Here is a 27,109-nt window from a genome sequence, read left to right as displayed (position 1 = left end):
CTAGTGGATGCCATTTTTTCCTCTAGCAACCAAATACAGCTCCCTAGCAACAGAGTAAACAAAGCCTTATATCCGCATCAGAACATCGTAGAGACACAGGGGTTGGACCGTTTGATTCATGACTCAGAGTGTAATCACTATGGGATGCCATTTTTTTCCCTAGCAACCAAATACAGTACCCTAGCAACAGAGTAAACAAAGCCTTATATCTCCGCATCAGAACATCGTAGAGACACGGGGGTTGGACCGTTTGACTCTTGACTCAGAGTGTAATCACTAGTGGATGCCAATTTTGTCCTTAGCAACCAAATACAGTACCCTAGCAACAGAGTAAACAAAGCCTAATATCTCCGCATCAGAACATCGTAGAGACACGGGGGTTGGACCGTTTGACTCTTGACTCAGAGTGTAATCACTATTGGATGCCAATTTGTTCCCTAGCAAACAAATACAGTACCCTAGCAACCGAATAAACAAAGCCTTATATCTCCGCATCAGAACATCGTAGAGACACAGGGTTTGGATCGTTTTACTGGTAACTGGGAGAATAATCATTCTTAGAAGATTTTGTCCCCCGAAATTTGCCACGGCAAGCACCACTTCACATTTTCTTCAGGAAATGTACCTATCTAGTTATTATTATTTTTATATCTGGACAAAATTTCGGTGCGTAACTCGTCCCGCACGATTTGTCATAGACCCATGAAAGAGGGCTCAAATCGACCGGATTATTGAGGAGAGGCGTGCTATGACTTTTATAAGCGATCAGGTGCAGGGTTTCCAAAAGGGGGGCGAAAAACCACCCGAAAAATCCCATTGACTTAACATTGCACCGATCTTTGACGTGTCATAGCTCCGCTCGAGGATTTTGTACAAACATGTGAGTTACATTATTTGAAGAGGGTGGTAGGCTCTCTAAGAACATACATCATAATGGGGTGTAAGTTGTACCCCTGGGGTGTAAGAGGCACCCGAAAATTCCCATTGACTTATAATGGGGCAGGAAACATGTCCATATAAGGGAATACAAACATTTCCAGATGGGATATCTTTGCTTTACAATGTCGTAGATACAAGGGGGTGGGCTCATTTTACTCAGACATCCAATCAGTCTATCAGGGTAGTCCCAGAGCTATTAAGCCACGCCCCTAGCAACCATTTTGGGCACCCTAGCAACATCTCCCATAGACTGCCATTATAAAATGCCCAGATGGATATTTTTGCAGCACAGTGTCATAGAGACATGGGGGTGGGCTCATTTTACTCAGGCATCCAATCAGTCTCTCAGGATCCTTACAAAGGTATTAAGCCACACCCCTAGCAACCACTTTTGAGCACCCTAGCAACATAAAATTCAAACAGTTATATCTCGGCATCAGAACATCATAAAGACACGGGGGTTGGACCGTTTGACTCGTGACTCAGAGTGTAATCACTATGGGATGCCAATTTTTCCCTAGCAACCAAATACAGTACCCTAGCAACAGAGTAAACAAAGCCTTATATCTCAGCATCAGAACATCGTAGAGACACGGGGGTTGGACCGTTTGACTCGTGACTCGGAGTGTAATCATTATGGGATGCCAATTTTCCCCCTAGCAACCAAATACAGTGCCCTAGCAACAGAGTAAACAAAGCCTTATATCTCTGCATCAGAACATCGTAGAGACACGGGGGTTGGACCGTTTTACTTGTGACTCGGCATGTAATCACTAGTGGATGGCATTTTTTTCCCTAGCAACCAAATACAGTACCCTAGCAACAGAATAAACAAAGCCTTATATTTCCGCATCAGAACACCGTATAGACATGGGGGTTCGACCGTTTTACTTGTGACTCAGAGTGTAATCACTAGTGGATGCCAATTTTTTCCATAGCAACCAAATATAGTACCCTAGCAACCGAATAAACAAAGCCTTATATCTCTGCATCAAAACATCATAGAAACACGGGGGTTGGACCGTTTTACTTTTGGGTTGTAGTATAATCATATATTGTCCCGAGAATTTTGCCACGGCAAGCACCACTTCACATTTTCTTCAGGAAATGTACCTATCTAGTATCTTACTATTCTTATGTCTGCACACTTTTTCGGCGCGTAACTCGTCCCGCAAGGTTTGTCGTAGACACATGAATGAGGGCTCAAATTGACCGGTTTATTGAGGAGAGGTGTGCTATGACTTTTATAAGCGATCGGGTGCAGGATTTCCGAAAGGGGGGCAAAAAACCACCCGAAAAAAATCCCATTGACTTTACATTGGGCCGAACTTTGACGGGTCATACCTCCGCTCAAAGATTTTGTAGAAACATGTGGGTTACATTATTTGTAGAGGGTGGTAGGCTCTGTAAGAACATGGATCATAATGGGGTGTAAGTTGTACCCCTGGGGTGTAAGAGGCACCCGAAATTTCCCATTGACTTACAATGGGGCAGGAAACATGCCCATATAAGGGAATAAAAAAGTTCCAGATGGGATATCATTGCTTTACAATGTTGTAGAGACAAGGGGGTGGGCTCATTTTACTCAGACATCCAATCAGTCTATCAGTATAGTGCCAAAGCTTTTAAGCCACGCCCCTAGCAACCACTTTTGAGCACCCTAGCAACAAAAAATTCAAACAGTTATATCCCTGCATCAGAACATTATAGAGACACGGGGATTGGACCATTTGACTTGTGACTTGGAGTGTAATCACCAGGGGATGCCAATTTTCCCCCTAGCAACCAAATACAGTACCCTAGCAACAGTGTAAACAAAGCCTTATATCTCCGCAGCAGAAAATCGTAGAGACACAGGGGTTGGACCATTTTACTTGTGACTCGTCATGTAATCACTAGTGGATGGCAATTTTTTCCCTAGCAACCAAATTCAGTACCCTAGCAACCGGATAAACACAGCCTTATATCTCCGCATCAGAACATCGTAGAGACACAGGAGTTGGATCGTTTTACATTTGGCTTGGAGTATAATCATATATGGTCCCCAGAATTTTGCCACGGCAAGCACCACTCACATTTTCTTCAGGAAATGTACCTATCTAGTTATGTTGGCTTGACAAAGCCAACATACTGATATCGTATTTAAACTTCTTCTTCTTCTTCTTCATCTTCTTCTTCTTCTTCTGAGACTAAAATTTCTGCGGCTAACTCGTCCGACAGCTTTCAAGCTACATCCACGAAATTTTCAACGGACATTGTGACTAGTCTAAAGAAGTGTGCTATATCTTTTTGACGGGATCCGACTTACAGAATTCCTAAAACGGGACATAAAACTTCCGAAAAGTCCCATTTTCTTAACATTGCGACAAACTTTGACTGGTCATAGCTGCGAGCGAGAAATTTGTAGAAACTTGTGGCTTACCACATTTAAGGAGGCTGACAGGCTGTGTGAGAACATACATCACAATAGGGTGTAAGTTGTACCCCTGGAGTGTAAGAGGCCCCCAAAATTTCCCATTGACTTATAATGGGGCAGGAAACATGCCCATATAAGGGAATAAAAACGTTCCAGATGGAATATATTCACTTTACAGTGTCATAGAGACATGGCAGTGGGCTCATTTTACTCAGGCATCCAATCAGTCTCTCAGGATCGTCCCATAGCTATTAAGCCACGCCCATAGCAACCATTTTTGGGCACCCTAGCAACATCTTCCATAGACTGCCATTATAAAATGCCCAGATGGATATCTTTGCAGCAGAGTGTCACAGAGACATTGGGGTCGGCTCATTTTACTCAGGCATCCAATCAGTCTTAATAGGATTCCTATTGAGGTATTAAGCCATGCCCCTAGCAACCAAATATGAGCACCCTAGCAACATAATAAACAAAGCCTTATGTCTCTGGGTCTGAATATCATAGAGACATGGGGGTTGGGTCTTTTGGTCATGTTAGCTTCATGCTAGCTTCATGCTAAGTCCTACTAGCTTCATGCTAGTCTTATGCTAACTTTATGCTAATTTCATAATAAATCTTGCTAACTTCATGCTAAATCATGTTAACTTCATGTTAAATCTTGTTAGCTGCACGCTAAATAGCGCTAGCTTCATGCTTATCATGTTAGCATCATGCCAATCATGCTAGCTTCACGTTAAATCATGCTAGCTTCATGCTAATCATGGTAACCTCATGCTTACTTCATGCTAATCATGCTAGCCTCATGCTAGTCATGCTAACATCATGCTAACTTCATGCTAATTATGTTAGCTTCATGCTAATCATGCTAACTTCATGCTTATCATACTAACATCATGCTAGCTTCATGCTAATCATGTTAACATCATGCTAGCTTCATGCTAATCATGCTAACATCATGCCAACTTCATGCTAATCATGCTACCATCATGCCAGCTTCATGCTAATCATGTTAATCATGCTAGCTTCATGCTAATCATGTTAGCATCATGCTAACTTCATGCTAATCATGCTAGCATTATGCTAGCTTCATGCTAATCATGCTAGCAACATGCTAGCTTCATGCTAATCATGTTAGCATCATGCTACCTTCATGCTAATCATGCTAGCATCATGCTAACTTTGTGGTAATCATACTAGCATCATGCTAGCTTCATGCTAATCATGTTAGCATCATGCTACCTTCATGCTTATCATGCTAGCATCATGCTAGCTTCATGGTAATCATACTAACATCATGCTAGCTTCATGCTAATCATGTTAACATCATGCTAGCTTCATGGTAATCATACTAGCATCATGATAGCATCATGCTAATCATGCTAGCTTCATGCTAGCATCATGCTAACATCATGCTAATCATGATAGCATCATGCTAATCATGCTAGCATCATGCTAGCTTCATGCTTATCATGCTAGCTTCATGCTAATCATGCTAGCATCATGCTAGCTTCATGCTAATCATGCTAGCTTCATGCTAATCATGCTAGCTTCATGCTAACCATGCTTACATCATGCTAACTTCATGCTAATCATGCTAGCATCATGCCAGCTTCATGCTAATCATGCTAGCATCATGCCAGCTTTATGCTTATCATGTTAGCATCATGTTAAATCATGCTACCTTCATACTTAAACATACTAACAGCCAGATAGCCTACTAAACTAAACTTCTGTCAAACCGTTTTAAACGTTCAGGCTACACTTTTTCAAGCCAACATAAAGTTTGTCTTCAAACTTTAATATCTAGTTATTATTATTATTATTATTTTAGCCTATACAATTATAAAATATATTATTATTATTATTATTATTATTATTATTATTATTGTTTTGGCCTATACAATTATAAATCTCAACTGTCTGACTCCATTTTAGAAAAGGTTCATAAAGGAACCTTCACAACAGGCCAGGATCTAAAATATACCCTTTGGCCACAACAAAGGTTCTAAAAAGAACTGTTCAAATAACCAGGGGATATTCATAGAACCCGTAAGTTCAACTTTGAACCTTTATAATTACTATAAGTTCATATTTGAACTTTTAAGTTCTTTTTTTAACTTTAAAGGGGCAATCAGTAGGATTTACCCCCATCTAGTGGTGGAATTGTATTTTGCATTCAAACGAACAGTGCTTTCTAGCACCTCCCCTTTCCAAAGGTGTGTTGCAACTACGGTAGCCGTTATGTAATCGCTGATCTCCTTGTCCGTTGCAGCTGGTTCACGTGTTCTGAATGAAAACGCGTTGTGGAAATGCGTTCGTAAGCTAGTGCTTTTTGTCCCTCTCTGCTATTATAGTTTATCAATACGGCGGAACGACATGGATGCCTCCTTGGACTTACCCGTTCAATGTAAGTAAAGAGGAGAAATTCTAAGCTTACAAAGAAAAGTCAGATCACTGGCAAAGGTCATTTGACACCAACGAGGACATATTTATGAATAAAGACATTGATTTTAATTAATAAAACACTTAAAATCCTACGGATTGCCCCTTTAAAGGTTCAATGTCTTATAAGAGTGTACAGTACTCAAAGCAATGAATATATCTATGAATATATGAAGAGTTTGGTTCCAAAAAGCAATAAATCCATTTAGACTAATTTGGGTGTTTTCTATACCAAGAAAGTGACAAGACGAAAACCATTATTTTCTGTTACAAACTTTCACATAGCATCTTTAGGTTATAATAACATTAAAAATTCAAATCCATAATAAGATTTTCAAATATTTATTATAAAAACTGGCAGAGGTGGAAAAAGTAATAAAATATTGTACTCAAGTAAAAGTAAAGTTACTTTAATAATATTTTACTTAAGTAAAAGTAAAGTTACCTGTCTAAAAATCTACTCAAGCAAAAGTAAAAAGTAAGTCATTTTAACTTTACTCAGAGTAAAAGTTACTTTTTTACAGCGGGAAGAGGTGGAGGATTCTAGTATAGTTCAAAAACTACAAGGGAATATACATCTCAAACTAGTTGTTTTTAATTGTAGAAACATCTTTACAATTAAAGTGCAATAACAAAAAGTTAATAAAATAAAAAGCTTTTTTAAAGTAAGAAACATTTATGGAATTGTTTAATGATTTTTCAATGTGAGTTATGCACTTTTGAAGGTGGTCAGCAGCTTGTAAATACAATCACTATAGTAAGGTTGTAATTGATGTATTGCTGGTAACATACATTATTCTATTAAACTATATATAGTTTAAATGAGCATATAATGAGATGAGTGCCATGTCTATATACATTTGACACATTTATTATCTTCTTACTTCCCTGACCTGGGTACCTGATGACCTTTATTCTTCTCTCTCTCTCTTTCTCTCTCTCTCTCTCTCTCTCTCTCTCTCTGCAATGTCTAATGACCTGCGCATTCTCGAGGACGTTTTGAAGTTGTGTTTGACTTGACGCGAAGCTGCTAGACCTCGGAAGATAATGCGCATGGTATTAAAAACGCGTCGTGCAATTTCGTACTTAAGACCATGAATCCTACCTTTCATAGAAATGAAACACTCGCTTCACGTAAGTGGAAAGTGATCTTAAATATGGCCAGGGGTTTCTTTCGTAAGATTTGAACTGAGGCGGGTCTGCATTAGCGCGCGCCTGTCTCGTCCGTCTCCATGGTTCTTTTTGCGCGTTCCCCCGAGCCCCGCCCATTTACATCCGTTGCACGTCTTTATCACCTTGCTTTTTAAAATATTTTTTTACTCAGTAACAGATATGATATAAAATGTAGCGAAGTACATACCCTAACCAAATACTTTAAATAAAACATACTTAAGTAAAAGTAAAAGTACAGATTTTAAAAACTACTCAAAAAAGTAAAAATACACAAAAAAACTACTCAATTACAGTAACGTGAGTAAATGTAATTCGTTACTTTCCACCTCTGAAAACTGGTTCCTTTTTTTCTGCAAAATTCAATAAATCCATGACAAGTTTTTTTTTTTTTTTCAAATTGCTATAAATCTATGAAATATATAATATAATATAAATGTGCATTTATCTTTGCCATGTTATATCCATTTAGTTGACTAGTGGTATACACTGATTAAAAAAATAAACAGTAATGGCATCAATCAAAACACTTACTTTGTCATATTAGGAACACTGTCATTGCTGCTCTCATCCTTGGGATGTCATTGCTGAACTTTTTTGACAGCGATCAGCTGTAAAATGTTTTGGTTCTGCTCGATTTTCGTTGACTTAGAGTAAAATAATGAAAAGTTTTTCATAAGATCCCCTGGGGTTAGCATGACAGAAGCTTGAAGCTTGAAATTATTATTTTGTTTGTTTGTTGATCATGAAGTACAAAGTAGATAACCAGGAAAACTAGGATTCCATGCGTTTTCAAAGAACCCCCATTATTGTTTACAATGCTGAAATAGTGCACTGTGATTGGTTAAATGGATTTATTGCAGGACTGGCGTTTGGGGGGGGGGGTAAAAGGTGACAGAATAACACGGTGGATATTGTATTTTGCGTAAAAATTAAGAAATTGAGAATCAGCAGGGTTTTGTTCTACAAGTCTTTTTCGGCAAAAGCAGCTATGCTCATTCAACGCTTTAATCAGAGACTAGACTGGTCCGTGGTAGATCTCGCACTCATAAGAAGACATTTCACAGGACACCAAATCCTGTCCTGCTCCATTTGTGGCTCTTTCTCTCTCGCATTCTCCTAATTTATGCTCTAAATCAAAGCCTATATTCTCAATGTCTCATCCTGGCCCGAGTCATGAATCTGGCCCCCAAGTGAATAACTTTAGTACTCTAATTTGCTTTAATTTCAATGAAAATGTTTGTAGGATGCGTAATTGTAAATATCTTCATGTTTGTAGCTACTGTGGGAATGCCCACCCAAAGTCTGTGTGCCCGAGGAGAACCTGCTTCATGAAAATGGAGCGAAAGAAATAAAATCATCAACTCCCATCAATGTCCCCAAACTGGGACGGGCATTGAGAAAGCATCCTGATCGCTGTTTTGTGGATTATTTATTGACTGGTCTCGTTCATGGTTTCTTTGCTGGCCTGCTGCATTTTTCTACAGTATCATTTTGTTGCAATAACCTATTGTCCGCGTCTCAGACGCCGGAAATTGTGGATACCTTGCTCGAGAAAGAGGTTAAAGGATTCATGATAGGCCCATTTGACAATTTTCCTTTCCCGATCTTTAGGATAAGTCCTAAAGGGGTAGCCACTTGGAAATACTCGGGTAATGTTTAATTATCGACCTTTCTGCTCCCCACAATAGTTTGGCTGACAGCATCAATAGCCTTTATCCTTTACAGTGGTGAACAAAGTACACAAATCATGTACTTGAGTAAAAGTAAAGATACCCAGGGTAAAATATTACACCAGTAAAAGTAGAAGTACCTGCTTAAAATGTTTACTTGAGTAAAAGTACAAAAGCATTTGCCTCAAAATGTACTTAAGTACACAAGTACTGTGATTTATTATGTCTGTATCATTTTTGTCACGAAACTGAAATTATTTGAAAAAACTCTCTTGGCTACCAATCTATTGATAGAAGGACATTAATTAATCAGATACTGATGTCTATTAAAATTAGCATAAGCCTAAAACCTTAAAGCCAAAAAAATCCTTTAGCACCAAATGAAATAAAAGGATTTGAGAGCAGTAAGTCTCATTTCAAGATTTATTTGTTAAATAATTTAACAGTTTAAGGGGCGGTTTCCCGGACAGGGATTAGACTAGTCCTAGACTTAAACACTTTTAAGAGCTCTCCAAACTGAAAACAACTTTCACTTACAGATCTTAAAATTAGAGATGCTCCGATCAGCATTTTTGGGGCCGATCACCGATTACCAAGATTATGATCTGCCGATCGCAGATCAGTGCCGATCACAGAATGGCATTGGAATGGGAATATTTTATCTATAATTTAGCAGAGTTTGCACCATTTGTAGAAATGAAATTAACTATAAATTAGGTGTATTATTGTTTTAATAAGAGATTCAAATAAATAAGCACAACAAATATTTCTTCTTGCAAAGAGAAATGTAATATGTCTTTAAAAAGGTTTATGTCTGTTAAAAGTGATTAAAATAAAACACTTCACAGTCTTTACTGTATGAATTAAATATACACGCATTCGTATGGAGTACAACAGTTCTTCACTGATGAGCAGAGAGTAATTTTATTGAGAGATGAATTAGGATACTGTAGCTTTAAGACGTGGGAGAGATCATTCTCTTCACGTGCACTGATGACAGGCTGCTGTGTATGCGTGCGGCGGGTGTCCGCAAACAAGAGCAGCTGTGAGGAAAATGGAAGTTTAAACCTTCAAAACTTTAAAACGAATGCAAGTAATAAACTTTCGTCATGAGGATGCAATTGTCCGCGATAGATATGTGTTGTATACGCTGATGTGAAGACGCATTGCGCTGAGGACCAGAGCGCGTCCTCGTAGTCCGCAAACAAGAGCAGCTGTGAGGAAAATGGATGTTTAAACCTTCAAAACTTTAAAACGAATGCAAGTAATAAACTTTAGGCACGAGGATGCAATTGTCCGCGATAGATATGTGTTGTATACGCTGTTTGATAGGGATGTGAAATACGCATATCTCTGTTAAAGGCAGAGAGGAAATCCAAATCTGCACGTCACACATGAGCAATAGGTTACAAAATGCTCGCACTGTGTAAAATGGTCTCTTATTGCAGCCGTATCAGGAACGCTATGATGACAAAAGTAAACAGAAAAATCGGCTCATGAGATCGGCAAATTTAGCGAGTGCCGATCGCGTCATTTAATGTCGTTATCGGCCGATTACGATCGGCGGCCGATCGATCGGAGCATCACTACTTAAAATACATCAGGGCCCTTTGTTTTACTTCAAGATGCACACAGGGAATGTTTTTAGTAAGGCATGTTGTTTAAAACTAGTTATATTTCCTAATTAAACTAAGGCCTAGTCCTGGATTAAGCTAATCCTGGTCCGGAAAACCGCCCCTATGTGTAGTAAAAACTTGAATTAAGCACAGGTTCACAGGAGTTTTCTTTTACTATCTGGAGGTTGATGGAGCATCTTCACTTTCCAGGTTTCCTTTCCTTGATGATGTTACAGCAACATACCTTTTAATGTTGGCTACCATGCTTTCTTTCCTTAAGTAAAGATCCGTCCTTATTGCCAGCCGTAACTTATCCGGATAGGTATAACTATACCGTCCATACAGTATCCGCATTCATCATACAAGCACTGAAGGGCCGTTCATATTATAACGATAACTATATTATCGTCCACATCACCAAACAATACGTTTATGCTAATTCGCTCACAGCACTCGCACAAATCACTTGCCTTTAATATTGCTTGTAATAAAAAAATTTTCAGATGTCCTCGAGGTGTCCCATTGATCAACACGCTGCATTTCGCGTAACTCTAAACAGTAAATCTAGTTTGTGTAATCTCTTACCTTTTGGCATAACAGTTAGTTAATGTAATAGATTAAAAAGCATTACGTAGTCAATCTTGTTGTGGTTTTCCTAGGTGTGTCACGATTCTCCAAATCCTCGATTCGATTACATTTTCGATTCTAAGGTCACGATTCAATCCGATTCTCGATTTTTACATATTTTTTTATATGGCATATAATTTAGAAAAAAATGATATGCCATTATTTATTATTATTATTATAATACTTTAACATTAACATGCACATTGCACAACTCGCATGGGTTTGTGGGCTTCACTTAATGCGAGAGCTTGTAGAGAGAGGATTCCTTCTTGCACACACATGACTATGCGCGGTTGGCAGTTACATGGATCGGGCGGATGACGTGACGAAAAATAGTATTTTAATTAAATTCGGTCGACTGCTTGTTATTGGCTGTGTCCTTCTAAGCATGCGACCTCTCTGCCTTTCATAGTGGCAGCCACAGAAGTTCAAGAAGAGAACTGAAATGAGACGGTCTAGCCTTCGGAGGACCCACAATTTGCGTCACCTGCTGCACACGCCCCCAGTAGCGCCCACCGCGCCTGTCAGCAGAAAACAGCGGAGGCATTTCTCACTTATTAAAATAAATATGTAATCAGAAAAATGTTAATTTATTTTAGAACATATGACACATTGATGTAGATTAATCTATTCAACAGCATATCAAATAATCAACCTAGAAATATAGGCAACATAAACAGAATAATATTAACACAAAACATAACTTATAATACTAAAACAGTGACAAGAAAAAGTTTTCTAATAAATACACACTTTTATTTAATAAAGCTTTTAATTGTTTGGGATATCCTCAGCTGTTAAGGATCCATTCGTTCTATCATTAACAGCGCGGAGAAATGAGGATGCATTTTGACACAGCTCTTATCAACGCCGGCGAAGGGTACGTGACAAACTCAAAAAATGAGAATTAAAAACAAAGGAAATAGAAGGTCAGAAAAGGGTTGCCTGGAATATGTTTTACAAAGTGGTAAATCAGGAGTGCAGGCTATGTAATTTGTGTGTTTAATTTAGGCTATTTCTTTATTTATTTTTGTCCCTGTGCGTAAATCGGAGACGGAGTTCACTGCTGATATTCTAGAGCAGGGGTCGGCAAGTAACTTTGGCCGCGGGCCAATATTTTTTTTAGCCAGTAGATGGCGGGCCAACTGCTGTTGGCACACTTGCGTCTTATTTTGAATTAGCCTAGTATAGGCTATCTGATCTTTTGTCAAGAAACATTGTCTTTATTTCCTATTTAAAATACGAAAGACGGCATTAAAAATGGCTAAAAACATGGTTATGGGTCTGTGTATCATTCGTTCAATCGTTTTTTAAATTAAAAACTAAATGAAAAAATTAACCACCACGGGTTTTCTGATTGTGTGCTCAGATAAAAAATTGATTACTGGATTAGACAATTTTTTTATTTAACACCTTTATAGGCATAATATATAAATGAAATCATTTTAAACAGATCAAGTACTATTAGTGGTAACATATTACAGGCATTTATGCTCTCATGAAAGACTCTTACAGTCCGACTTTTGAACTGTATTCCTTTTTTTATTAATATTTATCCGGGACACACACATACACACCTAAGGTTTAAGGAGGTCTCCGCTTTTTGTCCAGCTCTGACAAGGTTCTATTCAGTAAACCGCTTAAAATACACTGTGTTCACCCGCTTTATTTCCCGACCTGACGGGTCCGCAAAACTTAACGTTAGATCTCGTTCCCAGAATCTCAAATTCAATGTCTCTAACGAAAAAAGAGAGATGAAGTAGCCTATAACAATTATAAATGTTATACAAAAATTGTGTTCGTGCCAATATAAATATTATTTTAACATTGTATTGTTAGCAGAGGAAAAAAATGTCACAGAAAAAATAATGAAATATAAATAATAAATTAAGTAGAACAAAGCCTCTCACTCAAATTTCTAACCAACATAAACCGAAACCATTGGTTGCAGAGTTGCTGTTCAAACAAATTGCTGAAAATCCTCCTTTGCCAAATTTATTTTTAAAAGGAGGTAAAGATCAAAGAACTATGCGTTAGGAAAATTAATAATGGCTTTATTTTAATAGACATGTAAAACCATATTTTGGCGGATTACTTTCATTTTTTAACGAATTTACCTGCCCATTTAGTCTTTATAATTAACGGTAAACGAACTTGACTTGCTGTTTTCGAAGGCAGGTCGAACCTAAGGTCGGGCTCGAGCCCCAAGTTCAAGTAACAGAACAGAACAGTAGATTCCTTTAAAATCTAGGTTAAAAGTGTAATAGTTAAAATATTACTGCTGTAAAAGAGTTTATTTTATCATATTTTGTAGTGGTTTCTAAAAGCGTGCAATTACTTTTCAGTAATTTGCGATGTCACGGAGTTGTCTTCACGCATGATGCATTGACATGATTTACGAGGTAAATTTGCAAATGATTCATGAAGTCAAACCTCTGCAATTATTTGATTGATTGTGTTTTAGAAGTATGTTCAAAATCTAATGACAGTTATGATCGCGGATGCGCTGGGAGAGAAAGAGCGGCCGGTTAAGATTAAACTATACGCATTTTTTCAGGACATTCTTGGGAGCCGGTGGCAACTTGTCCACGACGCAAATATTTTTTTATCAGGTAATACATATTATTTGTCAGTGTGTTATACGCGAATAAATAATAATGAAAAAAGTTCAAAAGTCGGACTGTAAGCGAATGAGACTTACAGGAAAGGTTTCTATTCAAACCCTTATTAAAACCCTTATTAAAATGTAATCTGTTAGTACCTGATATGTTTAAATTTATTTCATTGGTATATGTCTGCTAAGGTGTTCAATTAAAATTTGTCCGAACCCGTTTTCATTCATTTTTGTTATTTTTGATCTGAGCGCACATTCAGAAAACGAGTCGTTTGATTTTAGTTCAGGAAATAAATAATAGAAAAACAAGTCGTTTTTCTTTATTTTTTTTTTGGTTTTGACTTGAAAAAACGAATGAAGGAATGATACACAGGGCCATTTTTGTAAACTGTTATTTTAAAATAAAAAAGTCTGATTAAAAAAATTAAAAAACGGATTTCAAATTAATCTGGCGGGCCAGAAAATATTACTGGCGGGCCACTTTTGGCCCGCGGCCGCCTGTTGCCGACCCCTGTTCTAGAGCTTTCTAGTCTCGCGGCTGTCATCAGCAGCGTCTTGCATCGCCCAGTCAGCGGATGGCGGGCGGGTGCGGTTTTGAAAACTGGTCAGAAACGTTGGTGCGGATGGATGGTGGACGGATGATGAGTTTTGTTATGCGGTTGCGGATGAAATAATAGTCCATCCGCGCATCTCTAACATGGACTTAATGCAAGCAGCTGCGCTTCTCTCTGTCTCACGTGCACACGCTCTCGCATCTGTCCGAAGTCTGAACATAAACTAAAGTAGTAATCCTTATGTGTTTTATGCGTTTCATGCAAGCTGAGGCAAACTATCCTTTTGTTTAAAATATAACCCGCTGCATCTTTGCGCCTCCCTCACTATCGCGCACGTGCAGAGAGCTGCGCTCTGTCCAAAGTCAGATCACTGGTAATCCTGTTTATGATATGCATTTCAAGGAGTTGTAGCAATACATCCCTCGTGTTTACAATATGATCGCTTTCTGCTGGACAGATGTTTTTAAAGGCATCTCTGAGAGTTTTTTTTCCTCGCTTGGCAAGCCGACCAGACGTGAAATGGGGGCGTGGCAGCATCGACGATCCCATTTTTTAATTCGAAGTTCGAAGCTGTGACTTAATTTCGATCGATTTCGATTTAAAATCAAAATCGTGACACCCTTAGGTTTTCCTTTTCCTCAAGTGAAACAATCTTCAGTCTTAGGTTTTGATTTCAAGAGATAGACTTTTATTTTCCAGTCAAATAAAAAGCCGAGGCCTGCCCTGATGAATCCCCCCAGAATCTGAGTCCTGGGAGGACTCTCCAAAACCAGTCTCCCTCTGAGCCAGGCTTGGTAAATATATATGGTCTTTGTCCCTCCCCTCCATATGCTTAAACAATATGTTTCTGTTCAGGCTTGTAACTTGAAGAATCACACGACAGTCCCCAGACCAGACCAGTGTCTCCTTTCCTTGACCTATTTGACCCTTGGCTATTTGCTAATACTAAAATCCTTTGTGCCCTGAAACATGACTACACACAGCTGTTCTTAAATCCACACAGATGGCTTTTAAACTTCCAACACATAAGGCACCACACAGATGGCTTTTAAACTCCTGACTCACATACAGCATAACACATGACATGCATAATTTCATGGTAAACAAATTGCATGGGATTATAATGGTAAACTCATATTTATGTAGATTGGGATTAAAATAAACTTCTTCATAATCCCCGCTCTGAGGCTTAATTTAGCCTCACTTTTCCAGTTTATTTTAATCCGGAGTGCAGTCTCATAATTCAGCCCTCAATTATTACTATCTTGTGGCTAAAGAAAGCCACTATACCTTACCAATTACTAAATTATGCCACTGCACTTCGAACTATGGACAATAAGACAAACATCTTTCCATTCTCATTTTGACTTGAATGTAAAAGTAAAAGAACTTAAGCCCTAAACAGTTTGTGCGCAATTGGTTCTGCGCTTACAGTTATCTGTCAGGACCCGTCTGAATCATGTGTTAAATTAGATCTAGTCTTTGTGTCCGGGGTCCTGGCAGTACCATGTTTTATGTGGGAGATGCATGGTTTAAGTATTTAATTATTCTGACCACGCATTTCCCAGGTCTCGTCACTTTTTCCCCGATCCCTTACTCTTGATTCTTTTCAGGTGTGTGTCATTAAGTTTTCCCTATTTAAAGTCCTTGTGTTTGGTGTCTTGTACTGGTCCGTTTTGTCCTGTCAGTGTGAGTATTTGAAGTCTGTTTAGTTTAGCCTAAGTCCAGTTGCTTGTTATTGGTTTTTTGTAGTTTAGTCTAGTTAGTATAGTCCTGTGTAAATCCTGTCTTTTGTTCAGTTTATTGTTTGTTATTTGCCCCATCGTGGGTTTTGTTTTCTTGTTTTACATTTAATAAAGTGTTTAGTGTTCATATACGTCTGCGCTTGGGTTCGTCTCCAAAAATCCTTACAGAACGGACCAGTCAACATAGAACCCAGCAGACTACAATGAGCGCTTCACCGGACGCCCAAAGGAGCCAGCAGGCTCATTTTCTTCTCAGCCTCAGACAGGGGGAGGCCGATGTGCGGTCCTTTGCCGTTGTCTTTGCCGCTGCTGCTAGGGATTCAGGGTTCAATGAGGCAGAACTAAAGACTATCTTCAACAGCTGCCTCAACGAACCGCTCAAGCCCTCGGAGATGAGGATGCTCAGGCCCCTGGGCTTTGTGGATCAGGTCCGATTCACTATGAACCGTGAGGAGTCCAGGGGTCCAACTGTGGCAAGACCACCTTCCCAACTACCCTCTGTCCCGGAGGACTGCATTCTGGAGGGTCGCATCATGGGAGTGATGACTCTGTGCGACCCTACACTCACCTCTCCGACCCCAGAGAGCTCCTTCCCACCTGTCAGCCTCCGTGGAAAGCGAGAAAGGAGGATCTCCTGGGAGTCGACGTCCGGGGGGTCCTCCTCTGACTCTGCCACGCCCGTCACAGTGCCTTTTCCTCCTACACTTTCTGCACCACGGCCAAAGAAGAAGAAGAGGAAGAGAGGCTCTTTGGCTTCGCAGCCGCCAGCGCACCCAGAGCAGCCGCCAGCGCAGCCGCCGCCAGCGCACCCAGAGCAGCCGCCAGCGCAGCCGCCGCCAGCGCACCCAGAGCAGCCGCCAGCGCAGCCGCCGCCAGCGCACCCAGAGCAGCCGCCAGCGCAGCCGCCACCAGCGCACCCAGAGCAGCCGCCAGCGCAGCCGCCGCCAGCGCACCCAGAGCAGCCGCCAGAACAGCCGCCAGCGCACCCACCCTTGCACCCCTCGCAGCCACCAGCCCTACCTCCAGAATCTGTTTTGTCTGTGTCTGCTCCGCTGCCATCCGCAGCACCACCTGTCATGGTTCCTGCCTCGTCCCAAACCCCTTTCATTCCCACCCAATCTGGACCTCCCTCCATGAACTTTGTTGTTCCCCCACCCCCCCTCCCTTGTTTGTTGTTTTTGTTGTCCCATCCCAACCCATTGGTCATTTTTGCTTGTTTGCCTTTGTTATTGTTTGTAATGTTTTCTTGGATCTTGTCTGTTTGTCAGTCTGTTTTGTCCCGTGTTTAGTGTTCCCCTTGAGGAGCGTCTGGTAGCTGCTCCTTAAGGGGGGGCTACTGTCAGGACCCGTCTGAATCATGTGTTAAATTAGATCTAGTCTTTGTGTTCGGGGTCCTGGCAGTACCATGTTTTATGTGGGAGATGCGTGGTTTAAGTATTTAATTATTCTGACCACGCATTTCCCAGGTCTCGTCACTTTTTTCCCCGATCCCTTACTCTTGATTCTTTTCAGGTGTGTGTCATTAAGTTTTCCCTATTTAAAGTCCTTGTGTTTGGTGTCTTGTACTGGTCCGTTTTGTCCTGTCAATGTGAGTATTTGAAGTCTGTTTAGTTTAGCCTAAGTCCAGTTGCTTGTTATTGTTTTTTGTAGTTTAGTCTAGTTAGTATAGTCCTGTGTAAATCCTGTCTTTTGTTCAGTTTATTGTTTGTTATTTGCCCCATCGTGGGTTTTGTTTTCTTGTTTTATATTTAATAAAGTGTTTAGTGTTCATATACGTCTGCGCTTGGGTTCGTCTCCAAAAATCCTTACATTATCATTTTAGCTATGTAGAGTATATGATAAAACATCGTAAATGTAAAGTCAACGTTAATGAATCCAAGTAAAAAATAATAAAAACAAAAGTAAAGTATGCATAATAAACACAAATGAAATGTTATAGATTCAATGTTCAAATTCAAAACGAGTAAGTATAACTAATTGATACTGAATTGAAGCATAAAACTCAAAAATTAAGTATAATAAACAAGTATAAATGTAAGTTAATTCAAATAAACAAAGTAAAGAGCAATAACCAATAATAAAACTAGGTAAAGATGGCATCAAAAACACAAATAAATGTAGATTAACTCGAATAACACAATAAAATGTGAACCACTAATATACTAAGTAAAGATTGCAACACAAATGAAAGTAAAGTACTCCAAATAAAACAATTAAATGTAAATAACCAATAATAAACTAATTAAAGATTGCATAGTACACGCATAAATGTAATTAATTCAAATAAAACTAGTAAATGGTAAAGCATGCATAATAATTCTTGATAACAATTTAAATGAAATTTTTTCCATCCTCATCAGAGGTGCTTGAATTCTCATTTACTATTTGTAAATTCATTACTGTCTTGTAACGTAAGTCCTGATAACATTCTTGTTGATTTCAAGAAAATTTTCCATCATCCTAATATTTTAACTTCCATTTGGTTCTCTAACCAGACACCTACGCCTCATTTACCCACTAACCTTTAATTAAAATTGATTCAGTATATGTTATCATGTATTTTCTAATGGCTGCATCTAGTTGTTATCCTAAGATAAATTAATGCCTTATTTGTAAACTTAATAATCTACTTTTTGATTGTAGTACTGTACATAATTTATTTGTTCTGTATTTTTATTTTGACAAAACTTTATTAAATTCCTTATTTAGCTTAATCCCATCCCTTTATCTAATATGGTACCCATTTGGTTGATCAACAGAATCTACATATAATTTATGATTAATTGTTGTGTTCATCCTTTTATAAGGATTCTAAATACCCTTCTTTTGTAGTGATTTCTTGTCTCCATCATATTTAAGTACTTTTTCTCTCCCTCCTAATGAGGTCAAGCATTTTCTTTTTCTACCAATCCAAAATAATTCTCCAATCGATATTATTTGATCTTCAAATATCTTCATTGTATATCTTGCTCTGATTTGATTATAATATTCTTCTAATAGCATTTCTTTTCTCACTTTTACACCTTAAGTTATAGTTTTTGATGTCTTCATAATAGATCTAGAGGTTTTTTAGTTGATTCATTCAAAATTCTTGTTATAAAGCATTTCCTATTTAATTTCCTTAAGTCCATAAGGCCTATATTTTCTTGATTGTAATCTTACTGTACCATTCAGAATTTTTACTGTATCATTCTGAAATATCTATCCTTCCTTTTTTATATTTAGTGTTTTGTTATTTACTGCCATTGACACAAATTTCCAAATTGTGGCCTACAAGATGTATTTTTAAACTCAGAATTTCCCAAAAGACCAAAATATTATCCAGATAAGTTGACCTTAACTTTTCCTCTTATCCATAAGAATTCTTGTTGAATTATCACCTTTATCATATTTATGTGGACTTGAAATTGTTATTGCATTATTGAAATCTGGTTTAGTTTAAATCATAAAAAGCAACTTTGTGAGCATATTTCCTTAACTTTAAATATTCCCCATTTGTATCATTGTTATCTTTGGGATGTTTCCCATAAAATGTCCACCTCATGTTCTCTGTTCAATGTCTCTATGTTTTCAGTCTTTCTTTCAGAGTCTGTTCCTTTGAAATTATTGCAGATCTTTCAATGGGCCTTGTTTAAGGCAAAAGTCCATCGCCAGGAAGTTTAATTGACTGTAGCAATGCAAATCTTCTGTAGTAATCGGTTTCGTTCTTTAATTGACTGTAGCAATGCAAATCTTCTGTAGTAATCGGTGTCGTTCTTTAATTGACTGTAGCAATGCAAATCTTCTGTAGTAATCAGCTTTGTTCTTTTCAATTCAATTTCTTTTGACAATTTCTCTTTTTCACTTCTTCCTCTCGGTGCTCAAAACTTTGCTCTCCATCCGTCGGTATACTTGAATTGCTTTAACTTTGATTTGTTTTTGATGTTTCTTCTTTCATATCATTGGCATTCTTTCTCCTTCTCTCCTTCCTACGAGCTCTGCTACATTGGCTGCTCCTCCCACTTGGACATTTCTGGGGCTGGTCTCATCCTGTCTCCCCCAGTTAGGCCCCCTGTGGCCGTGTTTGGCCTCCTCCGACCTCTCGAACCTCAGATAAGCTAGATCATCTCGCACTCATCAAGTCATGTTGTCTCATGTCCTCCTCAATTCCTTTCAGCTTTTTCTGTACACAAATAACTCAATACATAGACAATTAGTTTGTTCATATAACACTTAATTCCAGATGTTTTTACAATACGCATAGGTCTATCGGCGAATATTTCATGCAGTGTTAAAGGTGTACGGTGGTTAGTTTACATGCTCATTAATACAAGGTAAAACTTCTGTTCTGTTATGATTAGTATTTTCACACATTTTGTTAAGTATGGCTTTGATGATTATTCCTTTTCTATACCTTTTTATCTACCATCCTTTGTGATTATAGATGATAGTCAAATTTTTCTTCTCTCTTACCTGTCACATCAGTTTTTCCCTTTTTATCTCAACTCAAAATCTTTATTCTTCTCATGAATCAAATAATTCATTTTCATTCCACTTATTCGCCCCATGTACATCTACAGTATGATAATAATATTTATGACTGAGATTTCTCACTTCTTATACAATCTAAAAAGATCTCCTGACACTCTGAGGCCCTTTTTAGCTTCCCCATCTGTTTGCCCATGCTGGCAAAATCAACTGTTCTCCTGTGTGCCTATAACTCAATGACAACCAATCATTTTATTAACTTTTTAGCATTAATCAACCAAATTAACCTTTCCGCATGTTGGAATACTAGTTCATCCATTCTAAACCTGTATAATATTTTCCCTTATAATTAAATACGTAAATACAAGTATCTACTTCTTATGCAAATCATAATTCACAGTAAAAATGTTTATCAAATGGAGAAACACTTGTAAGCAAAGTATGTAATTTTTTGGATCATCAATCTTTTCTTGTCATTAATTGCTCTTAAATCGTGACTAGATAAAATTTAGATTTATTTCCTTAAATCCTAAGTTTGTTACAATAATTAGTTATTTCTTTTTTCTATTCTCACAGCTTTTTCTTGTTTACCTATTATAGTATCCTATGGTGTTTTTTTTTTAAATTTATTTCTTTTATCTATTTTATTTTCCTTTCTGCCATAGCTGTTCGATGCCATTTATATTTGATTTTTAGCTTAGTACCATCATTGGAGTTCTAACTTCCTCTGTAGAATACCAAATTCAACCCCCCCCCCCCAATTTTCATTATGCATTTCTTCCTGTCAGATTAATAGGAGTCTGATTTGATTTCCGAAAAGGTAGTCACACTTAACAACATAAGTTCTTGATCAGCCTTTAAATTTGTCTAGCTGATTTTCACCTAAAGATTGTATGTGTCCCTACAGTTATAAGGTCCTAGCCAAACATTGAACGGCTGTTTACTCTTTCCCCTCTTTCACTCAAAGGCTCGTATGAAAATGAAAAAGTATAGTCCAGTTTTTCTCTTGTCTCCAAGAACAATATTGTCTTTGTGGGTCTCTCTGGACTCCACTCAGTCTTTTTTTTGTAATTGTCATTGTGCAGTGCCCCATTCACTGCTTCATATAGTCCCATTCATGTAGGATGTGTCCACGGCTTAGTTTATGAATTCTCCTCTCTTTGCAACTCCAACACTTTGATGTCACACAGTTTTTGCCATTGTCTTTTCATCGCCAGCTTTTATTCACTTTCTTGAATGTCAAAGGATGAGAGCTTTCAGCTTTTCAATGTTTAACTTAACCCATTGCAAAATATTGACGTTTTCTTTAAAATAAAATTTATTTTGTGACCACCTTCAATCATCAGATGAAGACTCCTCTTTATTTTGTAATAATTTATCTTTGTATAATTTATCTGTGTCATTCACCTTTTAATAATTTTCCTGTCCTTTTTATTTTCCTCTTTATTTCCACCTTTAATAACTTGGTCTCTTTTTTTCTCTAATTTGTTGTTTTTCTTTCAAAGCTTCACTCTGTCTTTCTGCTAGAGTTTGCTTAATCCCACAATTCCCTCGAGCTATGGGAGTTGACCTTCCCCCTCCCTTTCTCTCTCTCTCTCTCTCTTTCTCTCTTTCTCCCTTTAAGCATTTCTTTGTCTGTTAATTATCTCCTCTTATCTTTCATTAGTTTATATTTTTATTTAATTGTATTTCTCCTCACACAATGCTACATCAAATGTTTCCTCATTTGAACTCCAATTATTTTATCTTCTAATTCTCCACACAACAATTGTTTAATCCTTATTTTTCCATTAATGTGACTGCCATAATCTTTGCTTTGCAATATACACACCTTATATTTTATAATTATTTCTCATTTAACCACTTCACAAACTTATTGTTTTTATTTGTCCAATTTATATATTCTCCAAATAGTTACTTAGATTTCCAATGTGTCTTTAAAATAAAATTTCCTTTATAATATTTTGTAATGTTTTGTCAAATAGAATCAAATACCATCACCAACATCTGTCCTTTTTTGGACAAGCAATCTTTTCCTATTGAGCACATTGTTTTTTATTTTAATCAATCCTTTAAATGAATTATTTAATTTCTAGAAGTAGCTGTATACTTCACTGTAATAACTAATATTTTTGGCTACAATCAGGGGCGATTCTAGGATTTTCCTTTTAGGGGGGCTCAGCCCCCAGTAAGGGTATGATTTAAAAAAATATTATTTTACTATTACGGTAGGGTTGTATACTACCAACCTTATTGCAATCCACTATTGCATTGTATTCCCTGTGTTTCGTAAATGGGACAAGAAAATTTTCAGTTGAATGTAGATTTTTTTACAATGACTTCCTGATTAATTATTCACTGTGCAAATACACAACACACGTTTCCAGTACAAACACATCATTTTGCTGTTTTTACTGTTTTATTGTAATTTATCTTAAAGGTTAATATTAATTGTTGATATAGACACTGTGTTAATCTGGGAACAAATTTATACAGATCTAAAATATAGAAAAGGGGAATGACCAACAAGTGATCTACCTTAATACTGAGTTGTCAAGATGCAGTATGATGTGGTTTTCAGGACAGGGTTTAGATTAAGCCAGGACTAGGCCTTAGTTATATTATGATGTTTATGTAGTTTTTACAAGCATATCTTACAAAAATATTACAGGTGTGCATCTTGAGACAAAACAATGTGACTGATGTATTTTAAGATATGTTAGTGCAAGCTACTTTTAGTTAAGAACTAAAACTTAAACAGGCATTTTAGTCTTGAACTAGACTTAAGCCCTGTCTGGGAAACAGCCCCTATGTCTAGTAGGTGAACCCTCAAAAACTTACAAGTAATACACAATGTAGTCTACCATACCACAGACAAATACACATGTGGCATACACTTTTTAAAAGGAAGGAGTTCAAATGTTGAAATATTAATATTTTAAATGAAACAAACATATTTAATAACCTATACTTTACTTATATTATTAGATTTTAAAAAGTTATTTTAAAGAACTGCAAATATAAGGTGAAATTGCCATAAAAAGCTTGATTTGCACTTTTGATCCAGTTTTTCCACAAAAAAACAAGTTTTATAAAATGATAAACTTCACAATCACCTGGTGTTTGTTTTGCTGCATGAAATAATCTGCCTGATGCGTTAAGAGCAACTGTACATTAAGCAATGCATCACGCCAGCACCTGACTTTAAAACATGTAACGTTAATCAGCAATAATAATATATAGATGTGTGCGTTTACTGGTAACTTGACTGACCTGCTCCCTTCTTGGCGAATATTTCTGTGATTTTGCAGCATCTCGCTGCGTCTGTCTCTCTCTCTGCTTCTCCTTTGCGCTGCATATTTGTTAGATAAAGCCAAAAAGGCAGTGGGTTGCCGCCGTTAGTTCATCTGGTGGCATTTTCGCACCGCGATTGCCTGATTCGTAGATTTTAAGAGGTCCGTCATTCATTCATGTCATATAATTTTCACATGTCAACCTGCGCTGACTGCACGGCGGGCCAGAACAGCCGCCAGTCCGCCTTGCACACACCTTGTACTACTGATGTGTTCTTTCTGCTCGGCCCCCCTGCGGATTGAAAAACGCGCTAAATCCATGCTGACTCAGATCAGGGGAGGAGCCGAAACTTGACGCAGCAAGCTGCCTTTTCTAAAGAGTTTTTATAGGTGACTGACGCGATCACAAATTAATAAATCAAATAATTTTTAGGGGGGCTGGGCTGAATTTTAGGGGGGCTGAAGCCCCCCTAAAAAGGGCCTAGTGACGCCCCTGGCTACAATACCTCAGAACCACAATGTCTTCAACTCTAATCTTTAATACCCAGCCTTTATAACTGTCTCTTATCCGTATACTCATATTCACATACTTTCAAACTTTATCTCCTTTTTTATAGTTTTAAACAATCTTCACTCCCGTAACACAACACCTCTCTGTGGGCTCTTTAGAGCCACAGGAGAAAGACACACCCACTGCTCACTCAGCCCCCACTCTTTCCATGTCAGACATTCACACACAGACTCTTTATATCACAGACACATTACATCCTCACACAAATAAAATAAAACAACTCTATCTAGACAACCTGGCCAGGTTCATCATTCCACTTCACTTTCATCAACGTGGAAAAGATTCACTTACACAATTTACCAATCCGACATGACAAATAAAACAAAAACAATATCTCTCATCAGCCCGGGCGTTTCAAAACAACAAGACAAATAACACATAGACCGTACCTGACCTGCAGGACTTTAATAACTCTTCTCTCCGAACGCCAACGTGTCTGCCCCGACACGGTAACACTCAGGTTCGCGAAACTTCTTAGGCATTTTCTCAACTTAACATTAAATCTTTATCCAAGCCACTCAACGACAAAAATAAAACTCATTCACACAATAAACCATCATCTGTCCTAGTACACATTCCTCTTGAAAATGAAACCCTTTATTCTTATCATTTAATCTAGTAATCTTTTAATTTCCCCTTTTATTCTTAAATTCGGAAGAGCATTTGTGATTTGACCACCCCGAGCCATCTCAGGTGAACAATACAATCTTTAAACAAGCAAAACTGCTCATCTCTGTAGGTGGCCACCTGATTGCATTGTCCATTGAGAAAGCCAGCTGTGGTCTCAGGTTCTGTGCTCCTTTTGATGTCCCATCTGGTGTCAATTGTTTTTACCAAACCTTAAATTTCAAATGTATGTTTGATAACCTATAAACCAATTTGTTAACCCAACCATTTTTCAGTAATAACCAATTAGCATTTATGTCAAACCCTTTATTTATTTTGCCTCTCTTTATTTATTTATTTATTTCCTTAGGGCTCATTCTTCCACACTCTAGTAGTTATTTACCATACACTCAAAGGACACATTTGCACCCCCCTTAACAGCCCGCAGAGACTGCCTAAGGGAAACTCTCTCCCTGGCTGCCAGATGCACGTTCACCTTTCTCTCACTAACAAACAAACTCTGCAGCTGCATACATACACACTCAAACACAAATTATTAAATAATTTACACAATCGTCATTGCACTTCCCCGACGTGACGACTTTTGCGTGTCCTTTTTTGTTTACATTAACCAATTAAACAATCATTACTACACTTCCATCAACGTAATGATTTAAAATTTTAACTTCAAATTAAACCAAATTAAACCTCTACGTTATACACTTCCTCGACAAACGTAGCATATGCAACCTTGCATACAAACTCTTACGCGTTCTCTTAACTTAAAATCTGTTTCAATTCACCATGATCATCAAAGCCAAGGTAACTTAATACAGATTCATGCATGCATGCCTTAGTTAGCTTGTACCCTTGAAATCAAAACCCAGTTCACATATATGGTTCTTAAATTTAGAAGAGCTTAAATTTCTCACCACGTTGAGCAAAGTCTGGCAAACAACACAAACCTAATTTAATAAGCAAAAAGTGCTTACCTTATGGCCATATGCTGTTTGTGTTGCTCGTCAAGTTCGCTCAGGTGGTGCGACTGTCCAGCTCTTTTCTATCCCGGGTTTCGGCACCAAATGTTGTGGTTTTCCTTTTCCTCAAGTGAAACAATCTTCAGTCTTAGGTTTTGATTTCAAGAGATAGACTTTTATTTTCCGGTCAAATAAAAAGCCGAGGCCTGCCCTGATGAATCCCCCCAGAATCTGAGTCCTGGGAGGACTCTCCAAAACCAGTCTCCCTCTGAGCCAGGCTTGGTAAATATATATGGTCTTTGTCCCTCCCCTCCATATGCTTAAACAATATGTTTCTGTTCAGGCTTGTAACTTGAAGAATCACATGACAGTCCCCAGACCAGGCCAGTGTCTCCTTTCCTTGACCTATTTGACCCTTGGCTATTTGCTAATACTAAAATCCTTTGTGCCCTGAAACATGACTACACACAGCTGTTCTTAAATCCACACAGATGGCTTTTAAACTTCTAACACATAAGGCACCACACAGATGGCTTTTAAACTCCTGACTCACATACAGCATAACACATGACATGCATAATTTCATGGTAAACAAATTGCATGTGATTATAATGGTAAACTCATATTTATGTAGATTGGGATTAAAATAAACTTCTTCAATCTTCACAGCAACTGCAGGTAATCTAATGTAATAGACCTCAGCAATGAGCTTCACTGTCATTTAAGTGCTTGTGCACTTGAAGTTCAAATAGATTTTAATGCTATCAATGGTTTATCCTTCATCAGGTGGAAAAAATCGCTCAGAAAGTGATCCCAATGATGTCGTTCATTGTATCTGTATCGTTATAGTTTTGGTGTGAGCTCCCTTAATTCCCTACCTAGTATCAATGCCAGACCTATTATTATGTTCATATAGTTATTAATACTAATTTAATAACTGTCTCAATTTATGGCAGCTTATTTGAAAGAGCAGTTTCAGCCACTGCTTACAGCTAACCATATGTGATCAAATGATGAGGACAGACTTTGCTGTGAGGCATATATCCCTAACGTTACCTGTGGTAAAATGATGGGGACAGACTTTGCTGTTGGGAGTCTCTCCTTCGCTGGCTCAACTCCTCTGTCTCCTTCCTTTCATGTTTTCTGACAGTCTGAATCGCATAAAAGCGAATTCAGGGGTTCTTTTCGCTGTTGTTAGAACATCCGTGTATTACACCACACACCATCGCGCGGTTTTAAAAAATTACACCGATAATACCATGCATAATACCCACGCTGCCTCGCTTGTCAATTGACAGACTGACAGTTTTATGTCAATAATATGGCCGCCGCGAACATTGATGACGTAGATCGAATAACTCCTATATGGCTGAAATAGCTCCAGCCTGCATAGCTA

General features: G+C 38.0%; 1 long non-coding RNA gene across 2 annotated transcripts in view; it reads right to left on the bottom strand.

Moving 5' to 3' along the window:
* Positions 1-26,785, bottom strand: part of LOC129450820 (uncharacterized) — a 102,060-nt gene extending 75,275 nt beyond the window's left edge. Inside the window, exon 1 of one of the 2 annotated variants that reach the window (XR_012369158.1) lies at positions 26,770-26,785. This is a non-coding gene — a long non-coding RNA (uncharacterized lncRNA). The remainder of the gene's footprint in view (positions 1-26,769) is intronic. The other variant, XR_012369160.1, reaches the window with a different exon arrangement.
* Positions 26,786-27,109: the final 324 nt, after the last annotated feature.

Source organism: Misgurnus anguillicaudatus, chromosome 4 (genome assembly GCF_027580225.2).
Source record: "Misgurnus anguillicaudatus chromosome 4, ASM2758022v2, whole genome shotgun sequence".
NCBI lineage: Eukaryota > Metazoa > Chordata > Actinopteri > Cypriniformes > Cobitidae > Misgurnus > Misgurnus anguillicaudatus.
The sequence above is the reverse complement of the archived record's forward strand: the minus strand, read 5'-3'. Positions and strand labels throughout refer to the sequence as shown.